This window comes from Aquarana catesbeiana, linkage group LG04, assembly GCF_042186555.1.
Source record: "Aquarana catesbeiana isolate 2022-GZ linkage group LG04, ASM4218655v1, whole genome shotgun sequence".
In the NCBI taxonomy this organism is placed as follows: domain Eukaryota; kingdom Metazoa; phylum Chordata; class Amphibia; order Anura; family Ranidae; genus Aquarana; species Aquarana catesbeiana.
In genome coordinates, this window is record NC_133327.1 from 108,244,629 (window position 1) to 108,263,987 (window position 19,359).

Here is a 19,359-nt window from a genome sequence, read left to right on the forward strand (position 1 = left end):
GTATGGAGGGTGGAATATTGTTCTGGGGTGTAATTGTTCCCTTACAATTAGTTCTTATGACCTGCAGGAGGTGTCAGAAGAATGGGTTTGGGTTATTATTGGGGGCATATTAGGAGACAAATGTAGTAAATGCAACAGGCCTCATAAAACAATGTAGCGGCCTTCTTTAGCGGGAGCTAAAGAATTTAGGGGTACTTCGGGCCGAAAAGTGAGTTTCCTTAAGGGCAACTATACTGGCCTTCAGGGATGCAAAAGACTGGAAGGCCTTAACCCATTTATTAGGTGAGTTAAGTCCCTTAACATTTAGGGAAAGTATATTTAGGGGGGCCATTTGTGGAAGTGGGGAGAACTATTGTTAAGGGACGTGAGGCCCATGTGAACAAATCAACCAGGAGAAGGAAGAAGAGAAATAGCAGGAGGTGAGAGGGGGGAGGAGGGGGGAGGCAAGGAGCAGGGTGTAAGTAGTGTAGGGTAAACCATTGGGTAACAGATGTTGAAAGGGTAGGACGGTATTGCCCGACCAGGTAGCACACAGCCAGCGAGGTAGCCAAAGAGTGGGTGCACCGCAGAGGAGGGGAGCAGTGACAGCTCCCCGCTGCAAACGGGAGAGGTAAAATAAAAATATAACGTCAAACTCCTAAGTTTTCCTAAGAAACATTAGCTTGCATAAACAGTCATGTTAGCGTATTAAATAAAAAAAATTGACAGCAGTTGTCCAATAGGTGCACCTCTGAGGAAGAGGTGATTTGGGGGAGGGACAGGAAAGGGACGGGGGAGGGATGGAGGGGGGGTGGGAAGGATGCTGTGGGGGGAGGGGGAAAGGGGGGAAAGGAGGGAAAGGGGGGGTAGGGGGGGAATGGGGGGTGGGAGGAAGGGGAAGGAGTAGGAGAAGGTAGGATTGTCTTTACAGAGCATTAACAAACATCATTCGTGTAAAGAACAATCAGCAGCTAGATTAAGCATAGTAAAACATTGCTGCTGCAATCTGAAGGTGAGTATAATAAAGATGTGGAGAGCATTAGTCTTTCAAACTGGGTATTATACGGAACTGAGCGTAAACTTACAACTTAAGAATTATGAGTGAATTGTAAAAAATCTGAACCTGTAGAACCCCTTTAGGGTCAAGGGATCTGTGTAGGCTGTCTTACAGGGTGTAAAAAGTACATACCAGGATGCAGTCCCTTAGGTCTCGGTTGAAGAAAAGCCTTCTGGTGGTGTTTGGAGGTAGATTTCTTCACGGGCAACCGAGAACCTATTTTCAGCAAAAAAGAGAGGAGTGAAAAAGCTATTGCATACTCAGCGGGTTGTATATGATTTTGGATCGAGGAAACTGTCTCCTGGTAAACAGGATGGGGTTCCCTTCCGGATAGAAGATGGTCCCGGCTGATTGCGTTTCGGTGTAGCAGTGTACAGGTGGGCAGCTGAGCGGGCTGGTGTACGTGGCAACAAAGTCTCAAATTGTTGAGCCGGTGAAGTTAGGTGGAGGGCTTCCAGGAGTCATTGCAGAGATTCAAGTGATGTGCAGGAGTGTTGCTGCCCCTGGTATGAAAACTGCAGGGCAAAAGGAAACCGCCATGTATATTTGAGCTGGTGTCGCAGCAAGATTTGAAGTTGCAGCTTCATAGCACAGCGTTTGGCTATTGTGAGGGGTGCCAAATCAGAGAATAGCTGATATGCATGGCTCTGGAACAGGAGGGAGTCTTTATTGCGGGCAGCTGAGAGTATCTGTTTTTTTGTGCAGCTTAACAATTATATCCCACGGTCTGTTTGGCGACGGGTGAGCGCCCTGTGGATCCTGTCGAACTCCAAATGTTCTATGGGTATGGAGGGCAGTGTTCCTGGAACAATGCGGTGGTAAACGATTGTAAATCGTCAATTGTTTCTGGTATTCCGCGGATTAGATCTGCGGGAGCGGTTCTCAGCGTCCTCTAAGCGAGAAAGCAGCGTGGCGTTTTCCTCACGAGTGCTGCTTGATCTTGGGCCTGTTCATGCAGGGTGAGCTCCATGTCATCGACCCTTGCTTCTAAATCTGCTGTGCTCTGGCCTAATTCACGTGTTTCCTGCAACAGTCTATTGGTGATTTGGTCTGAAGTTGTTTTAAGGGCCCTCTGGAGCATTGTCTCCATGTGTTTAAGAAAGTCTTTCTGAGACCTACCTGACTGAGGCAGGGTCGGAGAGCCACCAAGGTTGAAATCAGTATCATCCTCTTCTCCACTGTCTGCGAGCTCCGATCTGGCAGGCGATGCTGCATGCTGCGTAGCCAGGGCCTTCACTGCCATTTTGGAAGAGGCGCGGGCTAGTGCTTCCTTTATGGGTTTTGGCTTGTTTTTGCCACGTTCCCCCGTTAGTACCATGCCGGGTGATGCTGGGGTGTACTGTAAGGTGATCCCTGCAGAAGCAAGGCAAATGGGTGGTTCAGATGTCTACTCGGGTCCCGATAATGCAGCAGGGCGTGTGGATCTCTAGTGGAAAGCGTCCTTCGTGTCGAGCTTCGCGCATGCACTCCGTTAAAAATCATTTTAAAAAGAATCAAACCATGGCACAAGGTTTGTCAGCATTTTAGAAGCTCAGAGGAAATTCAGCAGTCTGCTACGTTTATTATCTGACTTCTGTTAACTTGTAAATGGGTCCTAATTCCTTCCCTAAACTACAATAAACAATAAAAAAAAAAGAAACAGATACTCAATTCAGTTTGCTCATGTCTTTATCTGACAGTTGCTCAATTATTTGTTCAGTAATTGTGATTGATATCAATAACTATATATGTATGCTAGTGGTTAGGAGTTCTGTTACAGACTTTCAGGCAGTTTAATTATGTTTTTATTTTAGGGCCAAAAACAGACATGTTATAATTTGTGCTGTTCAATTTGACACTATTTAGTTCAAAATAAGTTGCACAAACATGTCAAAAAGATTTAAGATTACAGTTTAACTCACACCTGTCAGATAAGAAAAAGACTGAACTATGTTGAAGCATAAAAACATAAACAAAATGAAAACTGACTACATTAAAATGGTACCAGGTTGTTTCTCTTTGTACAGTCAGATCCATAAATATTGGGACAAAATTCTAATCTTTTTGGCTCTATACACCACCACAATGGACTTGAAATGAAACAAACAAGTGCTTTAACTGCAGACTTCCAGCTTTAATTTGAGGGTATTTACATCCAAATCAGGTGAACGGTGTAGGAATTACAACAGTTTGTATATGTGCCTCCCACTTTTTAAGGGACCAAAAGTAATGGGACAGATGAACAATTATCCATCAAACTTTCACTTTTTAATACTTGGTTGCAAATTTTTTGCAGTCAATTACAGCCTGAAGTCTGGAACGCATAGACATCACCAGATGTTGGGTTTCATCCCGGGCGATGCTCTGCCAGGCCTCTACTGCAACTGTATTCAGTTCCTGCTTGTTCTTTGGGCATTTTCCCTTCAGTTTTGTCTTCAGCAAGTGAAATGCATGCTTAATCGGATTCAGGTCAGGTGATTGACTTGGCCATTGCATAACATTCCACTTCTTTCCCTTAAAAAAGTCTTTGGTTGCTTTCGCAGTATGCTTCGGGTCATTGTCCATCTGCACTGTGAAGCACCGTCCAATGAGTTCTGAAGCATTTTGCTGAATATGAGCAGATAATATTGCCTTCAGAATTCATCCTGCTGCTATGTCAGCAGTCACATCATCAATAAATGCAAGAGAACCAGTTAAATTGGCAGCCATACATGCCCACGCCTTGACACTACCACTACCATGCTTCACTGATGAGGTGGTATGCTTTGGATCATGAGCAGTTCCTTTCCTTCTCCATCACTCTGGCACAAGTTGATATTGGTCTCATCTGTCCATAGGATGTTGTTCCAGAACTGTGAAGGCTTTTTTAGATGTTGTTTGGCAAACTCTAATCTGGCCTTCCTGTTTTGGAGGCTCACCAATGGTTTACATCTTGTGGTGAACCCTCTGTATTCACTTTGGTGAAGTCTTCTCTTGATTGTTGACTTTGCCACACATACACCTACCTCCTGGAGTGTGTTCTTGATCTGGCCAACTGTTGTGAAGGGTGTTTTCTTCACCAGGGAAATAATTCTTCGGTCATCCACCACAGTTGTTTTCTGTGGTCTTCCGGGTCTTTTGGTGTTGCTGAGCTCACCGGTGCGTTCTTTCTTTTTAAGGATGTTCCAAACAGTTAATTTGGCCACACCTAATGTTTTTACTATCTCTCTGATGGGTTTGTTTTGTTTTTTCAGCCTAATGATGGCTTGCTTCACTGATAGTGACAGCTCTTTGGATCTCATATTGAGAGTTGACAGCAACAGATTCCAAATGCAAATAGCACACTTGAAATGAACTCTGGACCTTTTATCTGCTCCTTGTAAATGGGATAATGAGGGAATAACGCACACCTGGCCATGGAACAGCTGAGCAGCCAATTGTCCCATTACTTTTGGTCCCTTTAAAAGTGTGAGGCACATATACAAACTTTTGTAATTCCTACACCGTTCACCTGATTTGGATGTAAATACCCTCAAATTAAAACTGAAAGTCTGCAGTTAAAGCACATCTTGTTCGTTTCATTTCAAATCCATTGTGGTGGTGTATAGAGCCAAAAAGATTAAAATTGTGTCGATGTCCCAATATTTATGGATCTGACTGTATGTAGTCACTACCTAAAATTAGAGTACAGGCCCTTCATTTACCATTCATTGGATCATGAGACGAAACAAACAATATATTTTCTAATGTTATGGATTATAAAGCGGGTTGGAATTATAAGGATTCCCAGTAAAGAAAAATTAGCTTGATTTAATAAAGATATTTACATATACAGATATTTAGGTATTTACATATTGGACTTTCCCTTCCCTCAAGAAACAATTTAAGGTCCCTAACTTCAAGAAATACAGGGTCTTCTTCATGTTCCCACATTCCTAAAAAATTGTGTTTATGGGTATTCTTAAATAAATTTATAAATGGATGGGAGCGGATTTAGTGTGTGTGATTAAGGTACTCACCGAGGCCAAGATGCAGAGAGCGGTTCACTCTTGCGACTAAGCGCACTCCACCCCCTGGAGATGGTACAGAGGGTGAATTGCACAAAGGGGCACAAGCTACCAGCAGGATGGGCAGATCTTACGTGAAGGTCAGCGTGGAGCTGGATAGCTGTGCAGGTGCTGGTAGGTGTTGGACCCAGCGGGTCAGTAGGAAAACAAAGTCCAGGACAGGCTGGAAGCCGGGGTACAATGCTGGGAGAAACCCAAGAGCAGGCTGAGGGTCAAACACAGGAGACAGCAGAATAATCCAAAAACAGGCAGAGGGTCAAGGCACTGGAGACTGAAGACAGATCTGGGTCACAGGCTGAGGGTCAAGGCACAGGACACAGAAGGCAAATATGGGTACAGGCTGAGGGTCAAACACCAGAGGTAATCAGAGCCCGTTAAACAAGCTAGGGGTCAGGTCCAGGAGAGAATCAGGGTAGGTCAAGGCAATCCGGGTCACAACAGGTAATCGATCAGCAGGAAACAGGAACAAGAATACAGGGAAGCTGAGAGACAAACCAGCTATTTGCTGAACAGCCAGGCAGCTTTTACGGGCCGGCAGAGGATTCACGTTATGCGTGCGCTAGTGCGCATGCGCGCGCGCGGTTCAACTGAACCGTGAACACGCGTGCGCCGAAGCGCCGCTCCGCCACACATGCGCGCAGGGAAAAAGCAAAGCTGACAGGATTGATTAAGAAAAAAATCAAATAGGAATACTGATTACTGTTTTGTCTGAATGAGGGGAAATCTCATCAAAGGGGACACAGTAGTAAAAAGGATGACAGTGGATATAAAGGTTTCTTTCTCTATCCAAAATTACCAAAATATTTTGGCTAGGCTTGGACCTTAAATAGAATGGAAATGAATGACTGTGTTAAAATTTGTCTCTATACATATATGCACTGTGCAAAAGTTTTAGGCAGGTGTTTAAAAATGCTGTAAATTAGGAATGCTTTCTTAAATAGAAGTGGTAATATTTTATTTTTATCAATTAATTAACATAATGCAAAGTAAATGAACAGAACAGAAATCCAAATCAAATTAATATTTGGTGTGACTTGCACACAGTTTTTCATCTTCTGTGGATGTAGGCGGCCTCAAATCCTTCTGTCATATGATGTTGAGATCAGGGCTCTGTGAGGGCCAAACCATCACTTCCAAGACTCCTTGTTTTTCTTTACACTCAAGATAGTTCTAAATGATATTGTCTGTATGTTTGGGATCCTTGATCTGCTGCAGATTTAATTTGGGGCCAATTACGTGCGGTGGTATGGCATGATGGATACACATATGCCTCTATTGCTTAGCATTGAAGACACCATTGATTCTGACCAAATCTTCAACTCCATTTGCAGAAAAGCAGCCTCAAACTTGCAAGGAACCTTCACCATGGCTCGCTGTTTCCTGCAGACACACATTATTGCACCACTCTCCATCCCTTTAGTAAACAAATTGCCTCCTGCTACAGTCAAATATGCCAATGTTTGACTCATCAGTTCAGAGCACCTGCTGCCATTTTTCTGCACCCCAGTTCCCATGTTTTCATGCATGGTTCAATCGCTTATCCTTGTTTCCACATTGGAGGTATGGCTTTTTGGCTGCAATTTTTACACGAAGACCACTTCTGGCCAGACTTCTCTGAACAGTAGATTGATGCACCTGGGTCCCACTGGCATCCGCTACTTGTGTGCTGATGGCACTGCTGGACTTCTTCCAATGTCAAAGGGAAATAAGCATGATGTATCTTTCTTCTGATGCATTAAGTTTCCTCGGCTGACTACTGTGTCTACAGTCCTCAACTTTCCTTGGTTTTTTGTTCTATTTCAAAAGAGCTTGAACAGCACATCTTGAAACACCAGCCTTTCTGCTCTGAAATGTTTGCCTAGGAGAGACCTTGCTGATGCAGTTCAGTTACCTTGTGTCTTGTTGCTGTGCTCAGTCTTACCGTGGTGTATGACCTCTGATATGAGACCGTCTTCCACAACCTCACCTTAGTAGCAGAGTTTGGCTGTTCCTTACCCAGTTTTAAGCTTCCTACACAGTTGTTTCTATTTCAGTTAATGATTGTGTTTCAACCTACATATGAAATAGATTATCATTAGCACTTGCTTGGTATAATTGGTTAATCTCTGACTCTAATCCTACAAAATCCCTGAGATTGTGCAAGTGTACAAAGTGTGCAAGTATAAGAAGTGATGCTGGTTTAAAGCCAAAGGGTAGTCACGCCAATTAGTGATTTGCTTTAGATTTGCTTACTTTTCATTTTGTAAATTGATAAGAATAAACAATCAGATACACACAGATGGGGCAATTTCTTTGAAATGTACAGATACAATTATGTGTTACAAAAGTGTTAAATGTCCATTTCAATAATCTCTGCTCTGGATCTTCTTCTGTGTTAAAATGTTTTCACAGCATAGAGCATTCACAATCCAGCTAGACTCTCTAAACATGCTTTACATCTAATGTAGATGTAAACCCTGACTGCTTAACTTTTATTTTTGCTAAAACACTGTGTATCATAATCAATTGCCATAAAAAAAAACCTGTTTTCAAGTATTTTTCATTCTTTGCTGCAACTTGGTGCTGTTGATCTCCTGAACCCAATTCCTGTCTATGCATTCACTCCAGCAATGGCTCAATGGCAATATCTATGGAAGTTTTCTTGATACTGACAGAAGTGGACCATGCTTGCATAATATTTTTGGAAAAGGACAAATGTATTCTCTGTTGGAAGCCCATGTGATGAGGTGACATTGCAGGATTACAGTTGGAAGCCTGCGACAAAGCACTGTCATCCTATAATATCCTCAACAAAAATGGCAGGATCACATAGTATTATTTTAGTGAAAGTGTAACTTTTAAAATATTGAAAATTACTTTTTTAATGAAATTAACATATTAAGGATTATATGAAATTTTAACGAATGGGTTTATATCTACTTTATATATCCTGCATCGACACATTATTTTGTTCCATTTAAAACAAACTGTGTATTTAAAAACGATAAACATTTCAGTGAAGCAGACTATCGTTTAGAAAATTCACTGTGGTCTGCAAAGGTATACGTATCTAGAAACATAATGATGTCTAGCACAGTTCAATTTTTCATTCTCAATGAATACATGTATAACAGGTCATTAAACCAGACATAATATTTGTAAATTCCAAATTGGCCTTGTACTGACTAAAAATAAAAAATGGAGTATTCACAATGTAAATTGGATAAAAGATTTATAAATCAGCTTGTGAGTGCTGGAAATGGAAGTGTTGGTTATGAACACGTTTTTATTAGTGATAATGGCATTGTAAACATGAAAAGATATCAGAAGTTCTTCAACTAAATCTATTTCCAAGTCGTGTAGGATGCAGCATTTCATTGCTTTTGTGTCTTCCTATAACTGAACATCTCCAATTGTTGTCTGTATATTGGTGGTAGATAGCTTACATACAGCAATGTATCCTCTACCTTTATATCAAGGTTCTTGGTAACAGAAACACTAACTGATCAAGCATTATCTCTCAAAAACTCAAAGATCTAAATTAACTAATTCAAGACTAATTTCCTGGAATTCGTAAAGACTGTCATAGGCAGATTTTACAAAAGTGTCTCTCATGCATTCTAAAAGTGGTTCATCATGCCCAAAATTGATGCACCTGTCTAGAAATTGTACTTGAATTTGGTGCAAGCAGCGGCGCTTTTAGAATGCATGTGAGACACTTTTGCAAAATTTGTCTGCACTAATTTTGCGGGTCATAATTAGCTCCACTTTTCAATTTTCGTGAGATACGAGCTGTTGGTATTTTATTTTGAATTTGGTGCACTGATTGTGCCAATTTGTAAAAGTGATGCACTTTTATAACAACCAGAATTCGATTCACAAGTCTCTGTTAGAACCAGAAGTGTCGCAGAAGCTTCATGAATTTGGTGCAATACTTTAACAAGAGATATTAATGCCAGAAAAGTGGTCACAGCAGCTTTATTGGGGTTGATTTATTTAGGAGTAAAGCCTGTTCACTTTACTAAGTGCTTCACCTCATTCTTTGAGCTAAGTAACAACGTATTTTGCAAAGCAACCATACTCTACTCTTTTAGTAAATCAACCACATCGATCCCCATGGTTGGTGTCAATTTAATGGATATCTTCAAACTCTGGCAGTTCTTACAATAGATGTTTGCTAGATTTTCAGCTCTGGGTAACTTTTAGCAAGTTACTCCATTCTGCTCTGCAAGCCCTCCCAATCTTTCCTTTGACCACAGCCAGTCAGAAAGGTTTACATTTGAGAAATAAAATGCTTGTGAGAGCACAACAGTCACCATTTTCTGAGTGCACAAGTGTAGGCCACTTTCTCAGTGCCGTCATCTGTTTTAGTTAGTGACAGCATACAAAATAGTGCATTTGCTATTTCTCAGTGGGGTTGAATTTCCTTGCAAACTGCAGCTTCCTTTCCAAAGTCAACAGCCTAATTGCCTTTCCAAAATCCGACCCACGGTGTGATCTGTTTTATTTTTAAAAAGTTTTAACATGAAAATAAAGTTTCCTGTTCTATACATCTCTTCGATTTTATTATGAAGTCAGAAAAAAAAATAAATAATAATATATATATATATATATATATATATATATATATATATATATATATATATATATATATATATATTTATATATATATATATATATATATATATATATATATATATATATATATATATATATATATATATATATATATATATATATCAAACACCTAAGCATGTTCTTAAGAAAATAACAAACACTTACCTCTGCTGTCATTCGTTATCTTGAAAGATGAGTGTCAGTGGAAGTGGGGTAACAACATTTCATTGTCACCCCCATCCACAATTAGAATGTTGGGATTGGTAGTACAGGTAGCTTCAGTGCCAATAAGCAAATCAGCCAAAGCAAGAAAGTACGGCCTTTTCCAAACTTATCACAAAGTGTCAGCGGGCCAGTTCATCCCTGCCAAGTGCTTGACATTGTCTACCGCATAGCTTGTTCATCTTCACAGTCACAGCAGGATATTAATCTGATAATTTGACTTTGCGCCAGGGCACCACTTAATCCTTAACTCGTCCAAACACTTTTCTTCTACGTTCAAATATATTTTCTTCTCAGTCTCCTCAGTTCACTAATAGGTGTAGTAGCAGTGCATTAGTAATAGGATTTTTTGAAAATGAAAGCAGCAATCTGTTGGCAGCCGAAAGCATTCGTCCATATCTAAGAAACTTATACTGATGGAGGAAGAAGCCGTATAAAAGCTCCTGCTATGATGAGGGCATACATTTAGAAGAAGTGTGCTATGCAGAGAGCACAAGGGTCAAACAGTTGCCTTTGGTGGTGATGGAGGCATTGTTGGTCAAGTAGCACTTGATGCTATGTTTTTTGTTTTTTTTTTTATTTATTTTTGCATTACTACTGATTTAGTGGTGGATAGGATTTATGAATCCATTCAGGAAGAAGACTTCAGAGATGAAGGTAGTTTAGAAGGCATGAACTTATGTGAAGTAGTACCAAAAGCAAAAATGTTCCCATTTAAAGTGCAACTAAATGCCAAACGTTTAAACTTTTTCTCATGTTTTATAGAGTAAGGGAACGTTACAACCCCTGTCAGTTTTTTTTTTGTCATCTATGTCTGATTGAGGAGATTTCCTTTTACTCTGTCCCATCACCAAAACAGGAGATGAAAGGAAATCCCTCCAAAGCTAGAAAACCCCTGGTTGTCACCAGGGCCACCAGTACTAGTGTCCCTATTGGGAGATTCCCCCTATTCCTGTTCTGGTGACATTCCAACATTTAGGATTTGCTTTCACTCTCAGTAATAATGGTAAACGGGATCATGGTGTCACAGACAACAATACAAACATGACAGGTGCCTTTAGTTATACTTTAATGGTTAAGGAAGCCACTTCATTGACACTGCAGTGTGGAGAATAAGACTGACGCCCCAATCTAGTAGATTTGCCAGGGATAACTCTGATAATAATATTGAGAATAGTGAAGGGTCTTAGTACAGATAAAGAAAGACTGGAAGGTGTCCTCAGACTCCAAATGTATGGCAAGCTGTGTCTATCACCAATGAGAGATATATGTACAGTATATTCACTGTATATATTTTTCACTTCCATTGGCATCAGTCTCCCTCCACCTTACATCTACTCTTTTTAATGAATGTAGTTCAACTGTCAAGTTTCGACGCTGCAGATGTGCCCACACATTTTGCTGAGGTCAAAGCTGCAGACCTCTTTCTGAATCCTGAGGAGACCCTGTCCATGGACAGCCAACAACAAGGGCAGGCTCCCATTGGTGAGCTTTTATGCAGCTTAAGTGCTTTCCTGATCCATCCCTCCATCTAATTCACAAGAGTGTATATGCTGGTGGAGGCTCACGGATGGTGGTTTTGGTTTTACAACACTGAGTGGAGTAATATTATTGTCATTTAAGGCTATGTATTTGCACACTTCTGGTTAGTGCATAATTGAGCCGTATTTGAATCACATATGCTTTTTGTTTATTAATCAAATATACCGTATAGCTCTGCACTTACATGGTTTTGAAAGATATAAGAAACTTTCACAACCTCTCCTTCAAAAAATTCTAGTTGCTTGGCTTTATGGTGATCCAACGCATTCAATACTGTTTATTCAATTGATTCTTCTTCAAATGATCAGCTTGCCACCAGTTTGGTCTATTGGTCATGGGAAGGCAAATCCAGATTTTCAATTGTCATGCAATTGTCATTTTTGAAGAAATGAATTAAGTTGCTAATACAAAACCAATGAATATAATGAATGCTGCAATGGACTGAAAAAGTGTTAAATATTTTGCAAGTTTTGGCAATATTGTAAGCAAATAATGCTTGTCCTCTCAATGATGAACTACAAGTGATAACATGGCTTGTGTAATTAGGGGGCTCCCTATTTGAATAGCAAAAATAATGAAATAATAATTGATAAATTTGCAATGACTAATTTGCAGTATTTAACAAATGAGTAACATCAAAAAATTACATTAATATTACTTAAGAAACATCCATGCTGCTATTGTTACTATTACTGCAACAAGTACTGATACCACTTTCATCATTTATTTTTATCAAATCTAGGCAAAAAAAGTTGTCTGAATCCAAAGATTCTTACTGGAATCTTGTCTTTTGTGTATTGTTCCCAGATCTGTGCAGTAATCCAGCATAGAACAATTCCTGCACTTTTCCTGTGTGCGGTAATAAAGACCGGTCAGTGCTGATCTCTCTTCTTGAGGAGGGGGACTGGTCTTGTAGCCTCCCCCCGTAGTTTTTTGTAGACAGCCTGTAGTTTGTGAACCTGCTGGGTCCCACTCACAACCCTGCTTTATGCTAAACCACACTGATTACATCACCTCTACTTTTACAAAGTATCACCTGGGTTTGCAATGCCATTTGGTGCACACTGCACAGAATTGAAGTTTATATCCTTTATGGCTAATGAGGTATATATATTTCAGTCAAATTTGTTGTGCCCAAAGTTAAGCTATAAAGTGGTATTAAACAAAAGAAAAAACATTTATTATATTGCAGCTTACCAATTCTTAGATGTGGTGGCTGAATTTGTTTTCTACTTTTAGGCTTTCTTTGCTTTATTTTCACCTGGTGATACAGCCAGCAAGTCTGTTGGTTTAAAAGAAAAAAAAAACTCTCTTGCAGATGTAGCAGTTACAGTGATGAGACAAACTGATTGGTGTAACTTCAGTGTAAGTTGGAGTTTGGCTTCAATTTGTTTAGAGTATCTAAATCTGCTAGTACATCTAACACTCCCATCCCCCCAGGCTGACAATGCTGCTGTATAAAGATGTCCCCTGTGCTCCTTCATCCAGAGTGGGGGGCAATCTAATACAAGAGGTGTGTTACTGGCCAGATCACCAGGTGAAAACAAAAGGAGAAAAGCCTACAAAAGAAAACGAATGCAGCCACCACATCTAATGACTTTTGAGCTGCAATATATGACATTTTTGGTTTTGGGATATATTGCACCTTAAAAGTAAATGAGAAACATTCACATGGCTTTGTTGATAAACAAAAGGTTTGGGATATCATTAAGGCTCGGTTCACACTAGTACGGGCCGCGCATTCTGGTTGCGGGTGTGGAAATCGCATTGTTTCCCGCACCAGCAACCACCCGCAGCCGAATCGCACTGATCTTGCAGCTATTCATTCTAAATGGCTCCCCCATGCATCTCAGCTCACAGTACGATCACAAAAAGACCATGTGGTTTCCCTGCAGCTGCATTTTTAAAAAGGTGTATGCACCTTTTTTGTGCATTTTCATACAGCACAGCAGCCCTCGGGCTGTTGTGCCCAAGCAAATGCGGGATGAATGACCTACACTAGTGTGAACCAAGCCTAAGATTAATGTTCCCTTGTTCCTCAATGTCTAATGTCATGTTGACAAGAAGGGACATTTTTTTTTTTTTTTTTTACAAAAACGGATTCAGAATTGTTAAAAAGGAGCTTCCCCAACCCTCAGGAGCCATTTAAATGTCATTGCACGCTTTACCTCTTGCTGACCACGTAATGCATATCCATAGAGGCAAGGAGGGAGAGGGAGTGTGTTAACACCCACACCCCTGTACATATGCATCTATGGCGACTGATGTTTCTGTGCTGAGTGTGCGCCCAGCAAAGTGACCAAGCTGGCAGCTCCTGGCCTCTAGTTATAATTGGGAGCCAGCAGGATGGGCTCCCAATCCTGTGACCACTGTGACAGCCAATCACTGTGGTCGCTTGACTGGGAAGACTGTTCTACCCCACCCCTCCCTCCCCATCACCTTACAACCCAGTTAAAGGGCCTTGGCAGAAAGACAGAAGGGATTAAACAAACACCTTAAGTAAGGTTTTCCTATTAAGCCCAGCGCATTATGCAAGAATTGTTTAATTTTGCAAAAATGCCCAAACTTATTTTGCCAGAATTTTGGAAAAGGTTAAAACTCGCAGTTTCACACATTTCTGCCTTGGAATGCAAGAAGCAAGTGGTTGGACCATGGCAACAAAAAAATGGATCCATGCCTGAAATGTTTTGGGTCGACTTATTCTTTAAATCATTTTAACAGCAGGGTCTTCACTGAAACAAGTTATGAATGATAAAATATTTGTTTGTTTTTTCATGCTGAAAAGTGGTTTTAAAATATGTTGGACTGTGTTTTACCAGCAAACTGTTGAATGCATTCCGAAACTCAACTTCACACAACTTCAGGTGTCTTCTCTCTTTCCTTTAGTTGTGCTATCAAGCTGTGGAAACTCTGAGAAAATAAAGAAAAATCACAGGGAGATCAAATGAAGAGCCAGATACATTGTCCATTAATTTTCACCGCATGAAATCCCCAGCACGGAATTTCTTCATGAAAAATTGAGATGTCACCAGCGCAGGAACTCTGCGTGAAAACTTAAGGTAATGCCTCCCAGAAGGGTGTTAGCTTGGGGTGGGAGTAGTGAGTGGGAGCGGATTAGTTGGTACCTCTAGTACAGAACTAATTGCATCTATTCATAATTATTAGTAGGAGATTATTACAACACATTTTGTGTACGAAAATTCATTTTCACTTCGTAATTATTATTTTCCTTATACTGGTACAAAATATACCCATTAGTATTCTTTTCAAATGTGGCCACAGTTGAGACTGGGCTATTAGAGCTCAACTGAAGTTTTAAAAAAAGATTTGCAGTCACATAGACCATTGGTTCTCAGCCCTGTCCTCAAGTACCCTCAACAGGCCATGTTTGCAGGTTTTTCTTTATCTTGCACAGGTGCTTTAAATCAGAATCAACGTCTTGGTGTTTTTGACAGCTATTTTTTCTAAGAGAAATGCCCAATGGCCTGTTGGGGGTACTTGGGGACAGTTTTGAGAACCACTGACATAGACAACTCCATTTTTACAGTCTTACCACCACTGACTGGTCTGACTCCCTTCTTGCTTTTCTGCTGCAATACAAATCTGTGGGAAGGCACTAGTGGCAAGGGGTGTGACTGTTACTCAGCAATGTCAGCAAAGAGCACTGGAATGGGAGGCCAGGAAGTAGCATTGTCACAAAGATAAAAAGGTATTTTACTGCATTTCAAGCAAAAATCAGTCACAGATCACAACATGCAGAGGTACAGTACAGTGCTATACAGAAGAGATTAATTGGGCTTTAAAGTATTTCCAAAGCTAAAACTGAATGGTTTAAACCTCTGTCAGATATAATTTTGCAATCTGTGACAAATTTTGTCTGCACTTTGTGTCTTTTAGGCACAAAAAGAAATAAGAGGAATTATTGAGGGAAATCCCCTTTTAGTCAGTTATCACAGAAACAAGTGTCCCCAAAATACACAATTGACCAAGTATAAACAAATAGGGAGGATGTCCCCAGTAGGGACACAGACAACAATAAATACCTGTGATTTTGGAGTTGGGCGAGGAGCACCATGTGTAAATAGAAAGTTTAGAAAACTTCAGCCAAATGAAGAATGATAATGACTTTATTAGTATATGATATAAAACATAGCCAACTCCTTAAGGGAGGATTGTATAGCATTAGATCTGCCATTCCTGGACACTGCAGTCTGTATCCTACTATGATAATGGTGTGATAACATTGTTATTATAGATATTAGCACACACTGCATTGCCTGACACTAACAGATCTAATGCTACCAAAGCCCTGAAGAACGCCGAGTTGCAGTTCCCCAAAACTCGTTGGCTATGTTTATGTCATACATTATTAAAGTTATCATTGTTCAGCCAGCTCAGCCAGCTGGAGCTTTCAGAACTTTCTACTCATGCATGATGCTCCTCACCCACCTCCACAATCTTTACATTTTTGAAGGGACCCACATTTCAATGAATCTCCATGAGTTGAGACACCACAGACCAACCTCCCACCAATAGGTCCAGTGTTGCTTCAATGTTGCTTCAATGTTGCTTCAAGGCTATTAACCCCACCTAGGTCCTTTTGTTGATTACAGAATGATTAGCCTTTATGTGGTAGAGATTTGGGAGTGGGAGTGGTTAAGTAGTTTAGCAGAAGACACTGGGAGGGCTGACTAAACTCAGTCCACAAAAAATCTGTGTGTAGTCAGCCCACAACAGGAGGTGAGTGTACTTCTATGACATTGGCAGGTATTTTTCTGTACTTGTGCTTTAAATGTTTAAACTATGGGGAAATGTGCATGTATTGTAGAGATATAGATCATATGTTTTTTCTTTATTTTTGCCTTGTCGTGTACAGTAGGCTTTAGGGGCCTGAACCTTCTCCTATAAATATATCTTATTGATATCTTTATTATTTATTATTATTATTGTTATTAATATTATTATAAGCTATTATTATTATCTTTATGATATATATATAATATATATCTTATCCTATAGAAATGCCCCAATTGGTAACATATTTAACTCTGATGTGCTGCAACCCACAGGGGGCTCAAAATGTAAAACTCTTCAAAGAAAATAGACTGAAGCAATGCCTATGGAGGAGCAAACAGTAACACTAGACTTATGAAGGATTATGCTTCTTGGGGTATATTCTGTTTTAGGTATCAGGTCAATCTACTTATTGCTGTATAGGAAACATTGCAGCTGATCTGCAGTTATCACCAGTCTTCCTTTAGGGCCTTTCTCAACATTTGTACCGGGCAGTCTTGCCCAGTGCAGTCCAAATTCAAAACCAAAGCAATGTGCCTTGTTTTCTATTAAGTTAGCTCATGCATGTGTTGTGGTGTTGTGCTCTTAAATAAAATTGTGCTTGCAGCCCTTTTTTTCAGTGCAGCATGTTGCAATGCAAATGACTCCATTGCAATGCTGCTGCGGTGAATAGAACTGAATGCAATGTTACTTGTGACATTTTAAAAAAAGTCTAATAAAAAAAGGGTAAACTACACAATGCATCAGAATCAGTCCACCCAGCACACACCAGCACAGCTTGATGGTGTTTAAAGCCCTTAACCTGTTGCCACCCACATAAAATATATGTGCGATGGCAAAGGGGGGGGGGGCTTTAATGCAAACACTGCATTGCTGGACAGCCAATGTTTCTGTGCTGAGAGCGTGCTCACTGCATGCTTCCAGCACAGAGATTGAGACAACTCTTGATGCTCACTAACAAGTTGGTGGGATCGATCCTTCCTGCCCCTGGATGTTTAGAGCTTTTTAAAAGGATGCTGGGGAGGGTGAGAAGGGGTTAAAGAGGAACTTTACTCGTTGTTCTTTTAAATTAAGTCAGCAACTGCAAATACTGTAGTTGATGACTTTTAAGAAATAGACACTTACCAGCCCACGGAGTCCAAGGCTCTCTCTTTCGGAGCCAGGCTTTGGCTCATTGGTGACGCCATTTTGGATATGGGAGCCAGCTGTGACTTCCCAAAGTCCCACAACCACATCCCCACTGCACATGTGCGAGACACGACAGTGCTGTAGGACTGGTCCTGCAGCCTTCTGGAACCAGAAGGTCCTGCAGCCTTCTGGAACTAGAAGGCTGCAGGACCAGAAGGTTGCAAGTGGGAGGTGAACTCAGCCTAGGTAAGTATTGTCGAAGTAAGAGCTGGTACCTGTCATAAAAAGGTAATACCCGGTCCCAGAAAAAAAAAAACACCAAATTTGTTGGCGAAGGCAGGGAGGGAGAGAATGAGTGGGGCTTTCATTTTTAAGTGAAGGTCCTCTTAAATCTGCATTTGCAGCCATATTAGCAGATTGTTCACAGCGCTGACCCAGGGTATAAAATCAGAACAGTCTGGGGACAAAAGAAAGCACTGACCTGCAATTTTTTAGGTTCAGGTTCATGGCATTTCATTGCATGAGGATGCTATTAAATAAAGGATATCAAGAAAATGAGAACTAGAATAAAAATGAGCAGGTGGAAAGCTTCTAGTAGGAACACAAGAACTGTGGGATAGTTTTGCTAACAGATATGAACAAACATTTCCATCTCCAGTACTTTACTACCAGATCGCAGAGGAAAAAACAAGAAATGGGCTGTTAGGATTTCTGGCATGTTGCCTGCATATGTCCTTCATTCTAAATGATTGAAGCCACTCCCCATGGCTTCTTATGGTAATGAGTTCATAAGGTAAAGTCACTTCTGACGTGGGGTGACTCATTCACCATGTCATTATACGGACACACGCACTATCTTCTTATAGAAGTGGTCTTGCTTTCAGTTGCCAGGCAACCGCAGCTGCTTTCTCCTGGGGAACTCAGAGAATACACTGCAGTATACTGCAGAAGTTTCAGTGGGGAAGACAATGGAATTAATGGGATTACTTAAATAAAACTGTCCAGGCATGTGTGAAACAGCAGGTGTGGAGTTTATGTAATACAACTTTAGCTTTATACGCGCTGATTAAAACGCATAGCAGTATTAACTTGCATAAACATCAATTGGACAATATACGATTCCAATCCTTGTATAGGTAAAAGCATATGTTTGTAGATTTACATTTGTGTTAGTATTTCCTTGATACTTTCAATGAACAGAGGAATTTGTCTTAGAAAGGTTACAGTATTCTTATGCTCGTCGGTGTAAAATGTAGAATAAGATGTTATAAAGACAATGGGGTTGATTTACTAAAACTGGAGAGTGCAAAATCTTCCAGGTTTTATTTGTCAAAGTTTAATTGAACGATGAACATACTGAAGTTAGAAGCTGACTGACTACCATGCACAGCTGCTCTAGATTTTGCCCTCTCCAGCTTTAGTAAATCAACCCCATTATGTATTTTATTAAAACTAATCTCCATAAAATGTAAAAACAATCGGTAATGTATTGTAATGCAGCTGTCTTTAAACACTTCAGCCCCGGAAGGTTTTACCCACTTTCTGACCAGGCCATTTTTTGGAATACAGCACTGTATTGCTTTAACTGACAATTGCGCGGTCATGCGATGCTGTACCCAAATAAAATTGATGTCCTTTTTTTTTCTACAAATAGAGCTTTCTTTTGTTGGTATTTGATCACCTCTGTGGTTTTTATTTTTTGCTCTATAAACAAAAAAAGACCGACAATTTTGAATAAAAAACAAAATATTTTTAAATTTCTGCTATTATTATTATACAGGATTTATAACTGCGCCAACAGTTTACGCAGCACTTTACAACTTAAGGGTAGACAGTACAAACACAATACACTTTAATACAGTAAGAATCAGAGGGCCCTGCTCCTTAGAGCTTACAATCTAAGAGGGAAGATCAAGAGATACAAGAGGTAATAACTGTGGGAGATGTGCTGATAAATGTAAATGTAAATGTACAATTGTTAGATGAGGGCCAGATAGGCTTCTCTGAAGAGATGAG

The 19,359-nt window shown here is 40.3% G+C and overlaps 1 protein-coding gene across 21 annotated transcripts in view; it reads left to right on the forward strand.

Annotated features, from left to right (window-relative positions):
- The window catches only part of MYT1L (myelin transcription factor 1 like), a 716,654-nt gene that overhangs the window by 142,275 nt on the left and 555,020 nt on the right, over positions 1 to 19,359 (forward strand). For all 21 annotated transcript variants that reach the window (XM_073625450.1, XM_073625442.1, XM_073625431.1 and 18 more), the window contains one exon: positions 14,308 to 14,480. The gene's annotated coding sequence lies outside the window, so the exon portion shown is untranslated. The remainder of the gene's footprint in view (positions 1 to 14,307; positions 14,481 to 19,359) is intronic.